General features: G+C 37.4%; 1 long non-coding RNA gene across 4 annotated transcripts in view; it reads right to left on the bottom strand.

Moving 5' to 3' along the window:
• LOC147599956 (uncharacterized) overlaps positions 1–16,823 on the bottom strand; it is a 502,172-nt gene that overhangs the window by 281,923 nt on the left and 203,426 nt on the right. The window lies entirely within an intron of this gene.

The following is a 16,823-nucleotide window of genomic DNA, read 5'->3' as shown; positions in this document are numbered from 1 at the left end:
AGGCTTTCTTTTCTTAGAATTACCCTTTCTGAGTTAGGGGTATCATTAAGCAATATGACCAGAAATAGGTTTATCACTCAGTAAAATCAATTTAAACAAGGAATACATTGTGTAACATAATTCCCTATGCACAGAGCTACCAGTACTAATGCAGATGAGGAGGAGAACCAGAAGAAGGTTATTAGCTGATTTTTTAATGCACATTGTCAACAGGTGTGATCAACTGGAAAGAGGCAGGTGTTACCAGTGTACTGATGCTAAGGAAGTCCTGCAGATGCCTTAAATGTAAAGTTAAAATTAAAAAGCTGTTAAAGTCCTCTATCAGGTACCACCTTACAAGTATTCCACGTCTGATTTAAGTGTGGAAATGTGCCAGAAAAAAAAACCCTAGTACTTAAATATGCGGATGTTAGAATACTTGAACTTAACTCTGACACTGCACATTTAGATTTTTATGTTCCATAAAGATGCCATCTTCAAGGGAGGCATCCAGTCCTATTTCTGTCCTCTGTAGATATTGACTTGTAGTTTCAGCTAAACGCAGCACCATCAGATAGCTGTCCAGTTAAAATATTTTATTTGTATCTCCATTATATCATTCTTAGCAATGAAGGATTAAGATAATCTAAAAAATTAAGATTAAAAGTTCTTCATTTTGAAACCATATAACTTAATAAGAAAAAAAAACAATATCAAGACTTAAAAAGAAAAAACCACATATTTAAAACTGGCAATCTAAACAAAAAGTCTGGAGAAGAGTGCTATTTTTGTACAAAAGTATTTAATCCAATTAGTTTCTAGCTGATGTTACATATAAAATCTAAAAATAATCTTCACTTTTTTTCTTTATGTTTTTCTGAACATACTTCATTGCTTGTGAAAGTAAGGGATTAATAGCACTTGAGATGGGAAAGCATAGTGTAGATTGGCACAGAGCAAATTTTTCCGCAGGGCAAGGCTGTTTTACTGTACAAGGCTGTTTTCCTATACTTGCTTGAGTCCTGATCTAAAAAAGCCCTCCTTTGCCAGTCCTCAAATAAGTTAGAGGTAGAAAAGATTTGTGAGATTTCTTAATTCCAGGACATTGGGATCAGAATCAGTTCAGTCCATGTAGTTATCGTACTTTTTCTAGTACATTATCTACTCTGCACTGAGTTACAAGCCTGTCTAATGATGAGGGCTTACTGTAGTTCTGGAAAAAGTCTGTTCCAGTATCTAATAGATAGCTCCTTGGAAAATAATTTTTCTTCATATTTTCAAAAATCTGTTCACTTCATTATTCCTAACTACATATTCTTTTAACAGTCTTGGGCAGTGATGGCCAGTTATATTGAACTATCCCAAGTAAAGAGGTAGTTTCATAAAACAAATCACACAGATTTACATATCTGACCTTTTCTAAATTCCAAATAAATTCTGCAAAGGAGAAGAACTATTGCATTAACTCAATTTGCCTGTGTGGTAGAGAGACCAGAATGGTACTCTCCAGAGAAAGCAGTACACTAAAGCCAAAGTACAACGTGTGAAATTCATTCTGGTGCAGAATACCGTGTAGATTTGTGATGGTCAAATCCCACACAACCCCTGTTTTAGGGCTAATGTCATTTAACTGGACACAAGTTGCTTGTTCTTTACATGACATACGTTTCACTCAAAATGTCTATAAAAAAAAAAAGAATGGCCCTCTCTGGAAGATACACAATATGCCAGCAAAAGAATTTCTTGAGCTATTATCCAAGCTGAAACATTTTCCATAAAGCACGACCATCAACGTGGGGTTTTGTTTTCTTTGAATTCTGTCAGTACTCTGTAGTTCCTCACAGCTACTGTCTCCTGATCGGATCCACTGAGTGGCCAATGCTTCTTGAAATCCTCCCATTGGCGAAAACATTCTACGAGGGCAACAGCATTTTCTGTATTGAACTAAGTGATTCAATTTTATACAATAAAAACAATACAAATGACTAGTATAAAAGCCTACAATTAAAATCTAATAAGCAAAATCTTCTATAAAGAAGGATATTTCAGTGTTTGAAGAAAGTAACTAGAGCTGTACAGAGACTCTGTTTCACAGGGAATTTCAAAATTTGGCAGTGTTTGTATTTAGAATAAAAATGCCCAGATAGGTTAAAATTCATTATGCAGCAAATTCTGAAAAATTATATTCTGAAAAATAAAAAAAAAATTCCTTTGATAATTAAAAAAAATAATTTCTTCATGGTGCTAAAGAACTCTCAAACTCCTAGCATCCTAGTACAGTCCAGACTTCCAGGTCCCTGACAACTTTTCATTATATATTTTGGACTGAAGTGCAGCTTACTCCCTGTACGCCTTGGGAATTCCAGATGAACACGAGAGCTTGCAAGCCAGCCTGACTCACTTCTAGTGACTTGACTCTCTGTTGGTCTTCAACATAGGTTGATGAAGAGCAAGAAGCCTGAAATTCTGGTAACCTGGCAGGTTCCACACAGACTGCCAGACAGTCAGGAGGGGAGACAGAGAGGAAAGTAAAGCTTTGTTGGATGTTCACTGAAATTGAATCACCTCTGTTAAATTTTTTTTCATGCTTTGCATTACAAAATTATCTTTATAATCCTTTTTTCTTGCCTGCACAAGAGGCAGTATCTAGGTGATGGTCATATAAAGAAAAAAGCACCAAAGATCAAACGTGCTTTAAATAAACCATTTTATTCTCAGAAGTGGGAATATACAACTGAGGCTGAAGCTACCTGGGAACAGAAACCTTGGTTTCTTATTTGGCTCACATTCTGGTATGAAGCAGTTAAAATAATAATGGTTACAAAAGAATGACTTTGCAGATCTTGCATTTGCAGCAGCAAATTTGGGCCATGCCAGGAAGAATTAGAACTGAACTGTGTGCTACAGTCTAATAATGTGCTTCGCACAGTACAGAATCCTGTGCTTCTGGTGAAGGTTTTTTTCTGCCAGTGAAGTTTCTCTACCCACAGAAGAGCTATGTCAGAACATTATTAAGCCCATATCTGATTTTCAAAGTTCAATCCTTCACAATGTAGGCACAAAAACTAGGATTATAGTACAGGAATGTACTGTAATGTATAAGAACACATATTAGGAAATTACTCCCAGTCTGGCTGCCATACTGATATCAATGCAGCAAAAAGTGTATGGTAGAATATAAGGTTTTGTGCTAGAGAACAGATAAGTGACATGGATTGAAATTATGGTAAATTTAAATTGATGGCCTAATTAGTATTATCTCTTTTTGTATTCTCTAAGAAATATTATCCAGGAGGAACTCATTTTGCATTAATGTTGATATAAAGTGTAATTCTGTAGCATTTCCATTGTAATCTGGCATTAATTAATGCATCATTATTCCAAAGTGTTAATTTAATTATTACAGAAAGGGACATCTGCCTCAGCTGAGAAAGAAAAAAAAAATATGGTGCATGAGAATTAGACTTTCAAAGGTCTGAAATGGCGTGTGAGTTCCCATAACACTGGTAGAAGCACTAAAATAAGCAGAAATATAGGCACAATGAGCTTGTGTCTCATAAACCACAGCATGACATCAACATTTACTCACTTGTGATGGAGTCTGATAACAGCATCAGAGCCTCAAAGCCAGGCAGTCATCAGAAATCTGAAATGGCAAATTTCTAATACAGTAAATTAAATACATTGTACACTGGCTATCAGGAATTACAAGGAATTGAGGAAGTTAGAGGTATGAAAATATTCACAACTTCTGCAGGCTTTACTATATACTCTACTTGGCTGCTGGGCAGGAATACCTCTATATAGTCACTGGGAATGCCAAGGCAGTATTGGGATTAACTGCAAATAATCTTGCACTCAACAGTGCTGATTGTCTTGACCTTCTGCATGCAGTCCTAAGTGGCTTCACTGAAATCTGAAATCAGCATTTCAGTTGTTGTTCTTGTTACTGTCAGCTGGGTGGTAGCTGCTTGCAAATGCAGAGAGGAGAAAACTCAGCCCTTTATCAAAGACTATCCAGTCCAATCCAATGCCCAGTGAAATCTATAGAAGCCTAACCACTGACTTCACAAAGAACTGGCATTTAAGCCTGAGCCTGAGAATTGCAAAAGCAGATCTCTGAGTGAATCCCACAGGCAGCAAGTGGGGCTCTCTGCTAGGGGCCACACAACCTCTGTAGAACTGGGGTCTCTGTGAATTATTAAACTTGATCAATAATTCAAGAAAACATTAGTCTAGAACATGAAGTAAATTCTGTGCGATGTGACCTCCCTGCCAGCTATACACCAGAGCCAGAGTTGCACAAGATGCTTCTGCAAGCTTCAGTGTGTACACTATTCAACAACTCTGCCTGTTTCAACAATTATCACGTTCTTTTGTTACATTTGGGCTTGCATTGAAAGATCTTTAAAATGTAAAAGTTAAATGAGGCTCTTATAAAGAAGTGGTTTGGGTGCAGTATATTAAAGGAAAACTTCAAAGGAGCTCAAGATACCTTTCAAGGTAAGGTACAAAAATTTAAACAAGAACAAAAGCCTCTCTTGTATTTTGAAGCATTAATTGTTCCATTTCTGTTGATGTAAAGTGAAAGGAGAAGCTTTTAGTTAAAAGCATGTAGTATCAACCAACATGGAACGTTCCAAAGTCTCACAGAATAATTTTAGCTTTGATATAATGGCACAGGTGAATCTCAAATTACAATGCTTGCTGTAGCATAGGCAATAATTTTTGGTAGCTGAATCCATTAGATAAACATTAGTGCTTGAAAAGATTATTGGCATAAATTGGAGTTTCATCTTTTATATTTATAAGATATTTCATATTTATAAGGCATTTCATAACTTTGTGAGTAGTGTTTGTCACATAACTTTATGAATGTTGTTTGATATTTCATAACTTAGTGAGTGAAGTTTTATATCTCATTATAGCCTGGTTTTGAAAGGATAAAATACATAACGCTGCACTGTTTGCTCTTTTGTCCATCTGTCAGTTCCTGTCCTTTAAGAAGGGGGCAAAATTGTAGAAATGGTAAGAATATAAAGTCTGCCATCAGTTTCATGAAAACTGGCACCGGGGTACTAAAAAAAGAGCCAAATTAGTGCTTCCATGGAAGAAAGGTTTCAACTGAGAATTTAACAGTTCTGTTGACTATTGGACCCTCAGCTGGCCAGTCTGTGGGTAGTTCAGCGCCAACCACAACACGTTAGCTCGCCCACTTGTAATTAGTCAAGGATACTGTGGAGGGATTTATGAGACATATGAAGTCATTATAAGTTCCACGTGCAAGCACATCATAGAATACACTCAGAGAGGAACAGTGAGTTGTTGGTGTAGAGGTATAGGTAATTGGGATAAAATGTGCAAAACCACTACATTTATTGGTGCTGCTGTTCATGAACAACCTGTTGTGGTATAACTTGAGCACACTCATGGACCTGCTCAGTAGAAAAAAATACATTATGTGTATTGATGTGTCTGATACTTACTGCTTTATCAATAAAATATTTAAAAAAATAATTTTAATCTATAATTCCTCTAAGTCTGGTCCATGTAAGAATACTGTGACAGGAAAAACTATATCTTCTTCTTGTCAGTTCTGCTATGTATCATGGCAAGAATATTCCTACTTTAGACAGTAGTTAGGCAAGCTGAGACACAAAACAATTAATTTGTAGGTCTTCTTAAAGGTAGATCCTGGTTACTCACACTGGGAAAAATTGTCCCAGTTTTCAGAAACATGATTTTTTTTTCAGTTTTTATAAGCTTCAATTTTATTTGTATGCACTAAGATTGTCTGAAAATAAGGTCTAGTGTATTTCCCTCCAGACTTGTAACTAATGACATAATATATATGTACACATACATCATGTACTGAATGCTGTGTTTCAGTGCTTCTCTCTCTCTCTCTCCATTGTATGGGATGTCAGTTAGTGGAAGTTATGAGAAAATGTCCTTAACAAATCCAGGAGAATCAATTGTAACTTTAAAAAAGGAAGTATCATAAATCAATAAATATAAATAAATAAACATAACTAAATTCCCAGTTTCTCCTCTTTCCAGCTAGAAAGTACAGACCTTCTAGTTCCTAGAATGGAGCTGCCTGATTTTTGATTTTTAGACTGAGCTGATTATGCTACAGAAATGCCCGATTAGGATGGCAACATCAAAAGTTTGTTGCTGTGCTCACGATCATTAACTTACAGCATTACCGTAAACCCTTCTGCCCTGCATGTTGTTTACTTTTACAGTGAACACTGGTAGAAATGCAGGCTTTACTCTGTATATACAAATTATTTAACTACTCAGCTTTTCCTGCCAGATGTTTGAGTGGCCAGCCAAAGCTCCAGAGGCATACAAGCTTGATCTCCATGTATGCAAAAAATTAATTAAAAATAACCTAATACTGTCTCTTTTGTTTATTCTTTAACAAAGTGACAGGATATTTTCATTATTTGCTGAGTACTTACAGATAATAACAAATTAAGTGTTGATCTGTCCATATAAAGATCCATTTGACCCAGAAATAATAACAAGAGAAGATACACAGAATTTCTAATAAAATTACAATCCCAACAGAATTTGAATCCATTACTTTTGAAATATAAAGCAGACAGTTCCCTTCACTAACATGGATTTGAACTTGCAGAGGGTAAATTATCAAAGAGGCCCTTGTTGCTTGCATGCTGCAAGACAATTTTATTAAGAATTACAGGGAAAAATTAATAAGCACTCCACTGCTCAGTGTCCTGAGGTACAGCATGGCTTAGATCTTGGCACAAACTTGGGAACATGCCCTGCCTGGAGTATGTACTCTTTCAATTTAAATATTATTAATGTTGTGAGCAAGGTTAAAAGCTCAGCCCATGTCACAATGCCAACCTGCGAAAAGCCTCAGAACCTGCCAAATGGTCCAAGTTTGTCAGCATGCAGTGAGCATGTTCCTTCTCTGGATGTTCAGTGCTAATGAACGAGTTACTGGAAGCGCACATTCCAGTGCTGTGCTCCTAGCATCCTAATACAGTGATGTCCTCTTAGGAGGAGTTAAGAACTGCCATGTTTCTCTGTATGGTGAACAACCTAATGCAAAATTATCACGCAGCAGTCTTACTAAGCACAAGGATAATCTGCATTTCAAGTCAAACTCAGAGCATTGAATTCACTTCCCAAGTACTCACAGTTGAGGCTGAGAGATGAAGCTACCCATTTCTTCCTCGTCTCTCCTCTTTCCAACTTGAACTGACAAATCTTCTAGCTCCTACAATGAAACTTTTAGATTGAGCCGATAATGTTACAGAAATGCCTGACTATCAGCCATGTTAATCCCAGCAGGGTGTGCTAGGTTTATGTTCTGTCACAGAACAGTGTAAAGCAATATATAGATCCTGGAGCTAAATTTAAATGAGCTGTTACATTCTGGAGGGAATTCTGGGACCCCTGTAAGTATACAGCTCCATGTTGCTGTAGCTATATTGCTTTCTACAGCACAATGCAGTGCAGTATATATGTGCCCATCCATTCCCCCTGTGACCATCAAGATGTCACAATGTTCAGGGGGAGAAATGGAAATAGCTACAGGAATATCACAGCAGAAAAAAAAAAAAGGCTAGAAATGAAAGAAGACTAAAGACATATCTACACTTAGTTTCAGGAGACTAAACAGCTCAAATTAGGTTTCCATGTTTTGGTGTCTTTGTTCTATCAGGGAACAGACGTTTAGCAGAGATTATCTTCTAATTCCTTTTAAATTCTTAATTTGAAAATGTCTCCCTGCAATCCTGGCCAAACTATCATCTCATGATCAAGCAGTTCCCTGGTTCAGATTAGAGAAAGCAAATATTCAAAAACTATGAGCCATTGCCTGTTACTGAGAGTGCCAACACCCATCAACTGACGTTGGTCTTCAGATCTAAGGCCAGAACAGCTGATTTAACTCTGAAGTGGCCCTTTAAAAGCCATATAACAATTACAGAGATATACATGCGATGTTTATAAACACAACATAGGCAACATCCAGATTCCTAAGAAAAGATCAAAAAGATCAGTCAACAGATCTGGCTACTGCAGGTAAATTTACTAAAGAAGCAAATCAAAAGATTGCTCGCGAGGATCACCTTTTCAAAGGCATTTTTCTACTTCTAAGCAAGAAAACTTGAATACTTCCACGAGGCGTAACTGGAACAGAACTGCAAACAAGCCATTATCTAAACTATGATTGTTCATTCTGCTCAACTGAAAGCCAAGGATGAGTATGCAGGATTTAGGATTCTTGTTCAGTGGTAAATCCAGTTTTATTTTCTTCCTCATCATTCAGTATTCTTGCAAATGCTCAGGAGTATAAAACCTGTCTTTTCCTCTATGCTTTTTCTTTGTCCTAGTTCTGTTAAAAAAAATGGCACCCGTTTCTTTGGCCTCTGTGAATTATATGCTCAAGTGAGTTAATGCGAATACAAACGCAAGTTGACGAACACATGAGTTTTACTGGTCTGGATGTGGATGCAGGAGATGGCAAATGTACTACAGAAGAGCAGCTGCCATACAGAATGTGGCTTTACACAAAAGAATGAGATTTTCAGAGAACCTGGTGGAAAGCCCGACAAGTACATTTTGTTGCTGCAAAAAGAATTTATTTCTGCTGAAACCTATAACTCCTGGGTTAATAAAGTGAACTTTGATGGGACTAGAGGGAAATATGGGCTTCCCAGGAAAGTTAGGACAAACTTAGATGCATTTCTAGAACACGGATTTATGGAAGTGATTGAAGCTGATAAGATCAAAACCCAAGTTAACACTTTCCTTTGCTTTCTTATCACACGCTAAATAGGCCTCTGCCACAGTTGGCCTGCTACCAATAAAACTAATGATACCTGTAAACAATAAATTTCACAGAATCATCAAGCTCACACAATTAGAATCCATGCATGCTGTTTTGCTTTGATTTTTGAAGGGATTTTACAGAACCTGTTGTTATGTTAGAGCTAACTCACTATGGAAATAGCCAATACTTGTGAGGATTGACTGCTGAATCACAACGGTTAAGGAAAAAAGACATACAGAGTCTGAGTTAGTCTGATCGGGTTTGTACATTAGAGTGACTGCCTTGGTAAGAGTCTCTAGAACCAGTAACAATGAAGGATCTTGCAAAGATTGACCTGCTACTAATTCAAAAAAGTATGCACATATCCACTATACATTTATACTATCAAAATGCTAAAACTGGTGCATTCTTTATTCTATTCCTTCTGGCTTATTAGTGCACCATCTAAAGATATGCAAAACATAAGCATGTGCCATACTCTTGTTAGAGGGACAGTCAATACACTGCCAGAAACTTGAGCACAATGAAAACTAAGAGTTTGGCGGAGCTGATAGGCATGTTAGAAAACAACAATCTTTTTCTGTTGGGAAGGGAAAGCCTTCTAGATGCATCTAATAACACATCCTTTTCTGCAGGCACTAAAGGCCAGCTAAATCGCCTTTCCCCCAACATGTACAGAGAAGGCTACTGAAAAAAACAAATACCTGCTAAGCAGGGATGTGGCAGATACAAATCAGGTCTTATGATAGGCCACATCTGCATTTTGGTCTTGTGACGGGCGTATCTCCTTACATTCCTCAGGCAGGGCAATAACAGCTCTAAGGAAAAGACTAGGGCATGGTCTGAATTAATTGTTCTAATGAGACAGATTCAACCCGTGGGCTTGAGGTCAAGCTAGAAAAGACAGGTCTAGGGCTAACATCTTCTCTGTTTCTCATAAATTTAGAGCACAGGTTAGCTTATGAAATCTAGACAGGAAGCCAGGTTTCGACTGCCTCTCTGTTTCTAATTTTAATGTTGAAATGCCCATCTCTAACCCTTTTTTCTTTGATAAAATCCACCGCTTTCTTGGTTTTTTTCTCCTTTATTTTACATAGGAAGTGTTCAAGTCCAGATCTAATTTATACCATTTCTTTTTTTACCAGAGGCTACCTCAGGTTTCTTTTTCTATGTCTTTTTTTTTCATATCTTTTCTTACTTAAGTCAATGCTACCTACAGGTAGATTACTCAGATATTTGAAAGTCAGATTATGTTACATATGGCTCTAAAACGATAAAAGGTAAATAAAATTTCTTCACTAGTAGTTTATTTTATATATATGTATATATTCATGTGAATATGTGTGTGTATGTGAGTTCATATATATATATAAACTCCCGGGTGGTATGAGATACATTAACTTGTCCAAAATATCAATTGGAAAAGATATTTTTCATCTTTCTAGTCACCCATTCAATATAAATCAAACATCAGAGACGTAATTAGACAACAATTTTTTTAAATGTTTTAAAATTAATTTACTAGGGTGCCTGAAAAGGAACACGACAACTGAATACTACATTGCTATATTTCCTGAGGACTTCCTTTCCAGGGCTCTTGCCAGAAATTGTAACAATTTGTGAAATTAATACAGTGTTTCAGATATTATGGAATTACTACATTTTAGATTGCATCTAGGACTAAACTCTTCCTTTTAGGATAACTTGCAAAGTCTTTGAGGGAAATATCTCCAGTTACCAATTAAATTCTCATTAAGGAAAGAATCTTAGAAGCTTTTCAGGGGTAAAAATCTTTGTCTAACCAATGTGCATTTTTAGTCTTGGAATTACTTTAGTCCATGAAAATGTCACATTTCCAAAACAGAGCATTGGAAATTTCTAGAGTCAATTCAAGATTGCCTTTCTGGAATTCAAAATGCACTGTATGCTCTTAATAAAGAATTTAGAATTATTTTTGGTTTGCAATATGTGTATTACAACCCTCTATGGATCTATTAATAGTTTTGTTTTCCTAGCTCTGAGCTAAAAAAGGTCATGTAACTGTATTATACATAAGGACTGGCTTTCACAAAGACCTGCCTGCTTTACAAGTTTTACTGGGACAGGCTTTAAAAAATGATAAACTAGGGAGATATAATCTCTTCAATCACCACACCTACTTCTTTCTAAGATACTCACTGTGAGCAGTATTGGAAAACGTGCATGCTTCTATGCTGAAGAATACCTGCCTAGCCCAAAAATCTTAACTTGATTTTCAACAATACTCTAATTAAAGGTTTCCTTCTCTGCTAACAACATGGCTACATAGCAAATTGAAAGAACCTTCAAATACAGAGAAGTACCCAATAACCAATTCCTATTATTAACAGGAAAACTTTAAGAATTAATACATCTAAAATTATAAGCATATATTTTTTCAAAATACATATTTAGAATAAACATGAAAACATGTTTATTTATTATTTGTTTTATTGGTGCTACTCGTGTGCATGACTCTGCTGACACACGACACAGAGCAAATCTCTGTCTTTCTCTATGATTCCTCAGTTCTTAATTTCACCAAAATGGAAGAGGAGGATCTCAATTTCACAGGTTGATCAGACAGTATTCAGTCAAAGCCCTTTAACAAACTTTATTGAAAATTTCATTGCACCAAGCATATTGTGCCTCAAGTCAACAATACATATAATTCACTTTGTAAACTCTCTGTATAAGTAAATGCCAACTGTAACCATCTGAATTTCAGGTTTGAGTTAAGTTTTATATATTTAGAACCACGATATGTGAGTGGCACAGTAGGATCTTGTTTATTGAGATACACAGTCGAACCTAAGGAACTGATATTACGGTGGAAAGTAATCTAAATTGCTCTCACAGAATTTCTACTACTTTCAAGTAGTAAAAATGTTACACTCTACACTCTAAATAAAATCTTAGTTGCTATCGACAGTTAGTATGAGATTCAGTCAGAACTACCAAGCTGTGAAAATAAGGCCCAACTTCTGTTGTTTTTGTTGATACATTTGGCATCCAATCATGAAAAACAATGTCCATGTCACTAAAATGGCCTCCAGGCATTCAGTATATCTACATCGAGGTTAAACATCTATGTGAAGATGTGACAGCACACCTTATAAAAGATATTATTGAGTAATATAGACTTTCTGTAATAACCAAACAGTAAAGAATATAGCTTTTTAAAGGTCTCCCCATGGCTGATCTCATGACTCAAAGATGAGAGACTGTGCTGCAAGCTAAGTAATAAAATCTGGTGGATACTGTGGGCTAGCTTGTGACAAATCATATCAAAGTATTATTAAAGAAGGAACTTGAGACCCAAGACTATTATTGATTCTTGACAGAATTTCTTATAAATAAATGTTGCAATCTGATCCTGGACTCCCAAGGCCCTGGTAGAATTCTGACTATTATAGGGCAGGTTGCAAAACAGTAGCATTATATTAGTGAAAGCCAAAAGAAGCATATTCAGTGTCAAAAAGGTAGCAAGGTCTAAAAAGACCAGTAAGAAACCGTTTTTCACAGGCCTCACACACCTACAGCTGCGGATTACTGTTTAAAATGGCAAAACAATTTCTGAGCTTTCAACAGGGCTGTGAACATCTTAGTGGAATGAATCTGTGACCCTTTAGAGCACTAAGGACACACCTCCATTACTGTCCATATTCCTGCACTGAAGAGGCTGATATAGTCAACTGAAATGACAGGGTGATAAATATAAAACCACTATCATCAATAAGACTGGAATGTAAAAGCACTTAGTTTCAGCCTAAGTAACTCACAGAAAGTTTGGTTTCAAGAACCAATGTATCATCCATCACTACTCTACCTTCTGTTGACAAAGTAATTGTAAGATATCTAGAATGGAGGTTCAATATGAACTGACATTTTTGAAAGGAGGAATTGTGTGCTGCACTTACTCATTAAATGTATTTTCCTCCACTAAAGATGTTTCCTTTTTTAGTTTATGTATGAATAACTTTAGTTAAAGTTCCCTTGACACACTGACTTTGCTTTGAATAGCACCTATGTTCATTAACATAAAACCTGAAAGAAAATAATTTTAATGCAGCTTTTTTAACACTTCAAAAGCCTTTAACAAATTGATCGAGCACAATTATGTATTCTAAAGGGAATTGTAAAGAGATCACACAAGGTTGAAAAGTTCTGGTTAATAAAAAGGAAAAAATCCTAAGTAAAAACAGGCACTCTATGTGGAACTTTGACGCACAGTGGAAGAAAGTAATAAAATAATGCAAAAAAACCCTAACATCTCCCTATTTTAATAAAGGGTCACAATTATTGTCTGTATTATTTAGTGCATACAAAACACCTTGCTAGCTCGATAATGTAAAAAGAAAGTGTAGAGGTCAAGATAGTCAGAAATTAGAGAGAAACGAAATTATCAGTCCACTTACTGGGACTAGCGAGTCAAGGCAAACCTGAACAACTACTTAGCACGGAGATCACACCTATTTATAAATACAGCTGGCTGCCTCTGGGCAGGAATAGATCTCATAAACATGGTATTCTTCTCTTAGCTAATGGTATAGTATTACTGGTGTTATTTTAAAAGACTGTATGATAACAGCACTCTTTCAAAAACCTTATAAACCAAAACAACAACTCATTGCAGCTGAATGGATCAGCTGATATTAAATGAGTCATTACCAAATGGGAAATAGATTCTGATCTGCAGAAAGCAGTGTTTTTTCCCTTATGTTTATGGGCCTAAATTTATATCTGGTTATTTAAAACCAATATTTTAGATGATGTTTTTGTCATTACAGATTACTGAAACACAGAGACATTGGTTAACTCCAACATAATAAAACCATCGCTAGATGCAAAGTAGATGCAAAGCCCTGTGGCTTCAAGCTCTGAAGGGCCCCCCTTGATATTGAACGGAGACAAGCAGCCACAGATCTTCTTTTGCACAAAGTATTTTCTCAGAATGGCAGAGGCTCTTTTTTGGAAGATGCTATAGGAAGACCCCCACTTGCATACTCTTCCTGTCCACCACCTTGTCAGCAACGCTGAGAGCAGACATAAAATTGCACAGACTCAGAACTGGCTGGATGGGGAAACAAACTGTGAGGAAAGGAAAGAAAAAAACCAAGCTGCAACTAGATCTTGGCAACTACAAGTTGCACAAATCTAAAACCCACTCCCTCCAGTGAGCCTCTTTGTGCTATTGAGAAGACTTTGCCGATGGATCTGGCGTACACTGAGAGATTTGTAGTGGTGTTAGACAGAGATGCTTTTTGATGAAGAGTGGGGAATGTCCTTACTGACATCTCAGATGACGGCAGAAGAGCTCAGTGAACTCCACTGAGGACATCTGCTGCTCTTAATAGACCTGAAAGCTCGGCAGCAGGAATGGGCAGAAGTCAAAGAACAGAAGCTGGCAGCACTGCAGGGAGTTAGAGCCCTCTGCCCGCGTGCTGGGCGGCTGGGCCTGGGCCATCTGCTGACCAGCGCTCCCGGCAGGAGGCAAAGGGAAAGACCAGGCAGTACGGACGTACCCATGAACATTATCCTGCTGGTCACGGAATGACATTGAGTAGCTACTAGGAAAGTTACTGTTGGGAAGAGACTTGTGTTGGTGGATATGTTGTTCCTAATATTGCTTTTTGAACAATTCTCTGTTCTCCCTCAAATTTTCTCTGTTGCACACACAGAATAAGGGTTTCTAAGTTGGAAAATGTCAACTTACCTTCAGACAATATTTACTGAACCTGGGCTTTCAGTGTTAGGCTTGACCTAATGCCTTAGTTTTAAGGGAGCTGCTTTGACCTGCCTATTCTTTGTATCTGGTGACAACACTGGGCACAAGGGACACATGACTGATGGTCTGCAACAAAATAGCTATTACTTGGAGTGAGATCAGTATCATCATTTGAACAAGATTTGCATTTTGCTGCAGATAAGCGGGAGTCTGGGAGCAGGCAGGTGATGGTGTTAACAGCAGAAGTGTGAGAACAAGACCAAGCACAGGGAGGGCAATCTTTATAGCAATCTCCTAAAGGCTGAAGGAGTAGGAACGAGGAACTTGCAACCCCACAGCCTAAGCACTTATCCTCCCCGCTTCCTGAAAACCATCTTTATAAAGAACAGACAAAAGAGAAACTCCCAGTCCATTTCAAATGACCCCTCCCCTGTCGAGAGTACCAGATAGTGAGACAGGACTACAGACTGGATGAAGAAATGCTGTTAGATTTACTTTTTTTTATTTGCTGACTCAATACTAAAACTGTTGCACAAGGTTAATATAAAACAAGTAGGATCAGAAATATTTCATACCTCAAAAATCTTAAAAGTCTATGAGGTTATATTGGCTAAATAGGCAATAAAAACAGGGAAAAAAAAAAACAATACTGGCAGCCAACAGCACTGTGGGCCAAATTCTTTTACACATATGCACAGCACAGGAACTCATACTCTCTTATAGTTCTGTTAGAATGTATAGGATGACTGGAGGAATAAAAAACCATTCAGTAAAATGAGGATGACAGAATCTGGCAAAGGATGGATGTTAGTAGTAAAGATAAGTTCCAGCAAAGTATGAACTAAGTACATGTTTTGTTTATCCACCAAATGACCCTACAAGATGGAGGTTTATTCTGTTAGGTTCCAGTGTGTTTTTCTGGAGAGGCTGGAAGGGATGTTTATTTTTTTTTGAAACTCAGTGATCTCTGTTGAAACGTCATTAAAACAAAAACCCAACCCAAACCAAACCAAGATTAGTGCCAAGCAATCTTCAGAGATGATAAAATGAGTATGGCTGAAGTTGAAATTTGAAAAAACAAATCTGTGTGTCGACAAATATAGTGATCAGGACGAGTGAGAGGTGTCAGACAGAAAAACCTGCCGCAATGCTTGTTGCTGCCAGCGCACTGAAAATAAAGCCTAGGAGAGCTCGTCGAAAAATTCTCAGGGAAATCTGCAGAGTGCTACAGACTAGTGTAGTTGTTGTCTTCAGGGGTTTATCATTTGGGTGGACAACAACCAACAACATGAGAATCCTGCTTGGAACATTCCTATAGCAAGATAAGCTTCTTATATCTGCAGTGATGCAAGATCACAAATACTGCATCCTTCCCTACCATGTGCTATCCTTTCACGGTATCAATTTCGTCCGTGATGAAGACCGTTTAGGAGGTTCCTGGCCCTTCCCTAACATATTCCTTCTGCCTCTTACCGCTCCTTTATGCACACGCCCTCATGTTTAAATTGGCAGTTGTTTAGAAGGGAAGGGAATGATCTATGAAAGAGACATCAAAATGGGTTGGATCAAAATCCTCTCTCCCTCACTGCCTTCTCCTCCCCAAGGCTTGCAGCTTCCTTGCAGATGGAGTTATGGGAACAACCTAAATGGCTAAAAGAAAAAAATGGCACAGCAAGGAACTTCACATGCAAACCTCACTCCTGAGGAAAAGAATCTGCAGATACAGTCTAATCTTGTGAGTATAGACCTTGGTATTGAATTAGAAGCATCATCAGACTTTTAATCACCGTTTACTTTAATTAAGCAGAAGACTAATATATTCAGATACTAAATGCCAGTCTAAACAACGCAATGCCAAGTAATGGCATCCAGGCTACCTCTGGGAAAGTCTGCATTGGTATCAGAAAAGCATAGCTGCCTTTGTTATGCTTTCCTCACTCCTGTGGAAAGGGCTGCAGAAATGTATAGACACAGCCAAGCTCATACTGAATTCCTTCTCTAGTTAGGGCTGCTAAGAAGTAAGAAAAGACAACACCTAAAAAGTCAAAGCACAGATAAGCAGCTGTCATGTTGCCAACTTAAGGTGGGAAAAGTTACTGGATTATGAAGAGGGAGGAAATAAGTAAGATTTTACAACTTCATCAGGAGATGAAATGTAGGAATAGTCTCAGCAAAAAAAAAAGGGAAAAGGAAAGGACTGAAAATTGGATGTGCTGCCAGGAAGAGAGGAGGAAGAGCTGGATATCAAATTTATAGGTCCTTTGAGCTCTTGAATGAAGAATT

This window comes from Chlamydotis macqueenii, chromosome 8 (assembly GCF_036417535.1).
Source record: "Chlamydotis macqueenii isolate bChlMac1 chromosome 8, bChlMac1.mat, whole genome shotgun sequence".
NCBI classification, from domain to species: Eukaryota; Metazoa; Chordata; class Aves; order Otidiformes; family Otididae; genus Chlamydotis; species Chlamydotis macqueenii.
Note: the sequence above shows the minus strand (reverse complement) of the source record. Positions and strands in the feature narration are given on the sequence as shown.